The sequence below is a fragment of the Sinocyclocheilus rhinocerous genome, unplaced genomic scaffold (assembly GCF_001515625.1).
Source record: "Sinocyclocheilus rhinocerous isolate Xijiao unplaced genomic scaffold, SAMN03320098_v1.1 scaffold251, whole genome shotgun sequence".
Classification (NCBI taxonomy): domain Eukaryota; kingdom Metazoa; phylum Chordata; class Actinopteri; order Cypriniformes; family Cyprinidae; genus Sinocyclocheilus; species Sinocyclocheilus rhinocerous.
Window position 1 is genome coordinate 268412 of NW_015624204.1, and position 1191 is coordinate 269602.

The following is a 1191-nucleotide window of genomic DNA, read 5'->3' on the forward strand; positions in this document are numbered from 1 at the left end:
AAAACAGATTATTGGAGTACATTTTACAAGAAAATACTGTTTCAGTTTTCTACTTTGAAACTTCATGTTAATTCAGTGTTACTTGGCATTTCTTTATAATTAATTGTGAAATTTAATAGCAATTTCTGAGTGAAAACTGTTTTTGCACTTTTTCCCCCAGTGTATTTTGTAGTGCAAAGGACACTTCTCCAATCCTGCTCACAAAATCAAATTTGACTCAGCGGCATAGATTTCAACAAAACTCTTTATTTCACTTATATAGTTTATAAAATCAGCTTGCCTGCTTTGATGCCAACATAAAAGGTATGTGGGACATTTGTTTGTCTGTGTATGTGTGTTCCAGAGAGAGCAAAGAGAGAAAAGCTCAAAGAAAAAAGCTCGAGAAGATTGTGTTTCTCTGTTTTGATCAGCTTTGTGTGTGTGTATATATATATATATGTGTGAGTGTGTGTGTAAGTGAATACAGGAGTGCTGATAAGGCAACATGCAGTCTTCAGTTTTTTTGTGGCTTCAAAAAAAAAGAACAGACTGCTATGTTTGATAGCTTTGTCCTAGTTACCTACAGCAGACACAAGCCTGGGGTGGATCTGAACACACCGTTGAGTGACAGGACAAGGGCGGGGTTTGGGTCGCCATGACGGCAAGGCTAAATGAAGATGAAGACCGTCATCTTATTGGTAAAGATCTACACTTCTTAGCATTCCCTTGAGTCAGCACAGCACAGTGCTACAGAACAGACCAATAACAAACTTTGCAATGCTGCTTTAGTATTGCTTTAACATTGCGGGCATCACAAATTCATGATCGCACACCGACTTAACATGCATTGCAACAAAATCAGGACAAAACAGGATGTGTTTGAAGATTTGATCTCTTTCTATAACATTCAAAGGCTCCTTGTCCTAGCAGCCGAAGGATTCAACACCCTTTTTCAACGCAAACCTCATTCAAGCCCAAATCTCATGTGTACAAGCTAATGAAGAAATGCAAGTCTAGCACAGCTACATCAAAACGGATAATCGTGTATCTATGTATACAGTATGCGTTCACATTTTGTGAATAAACATATTTGTTCGTACTCTAACAAATCACACGGTAAGTCTATTGGTCAAGCACACAGTAACTCTATTCTGCACACATACTGAACTAAAGGAATGTAATGTAGCTCTTAATGTACATACAACTTGTCAT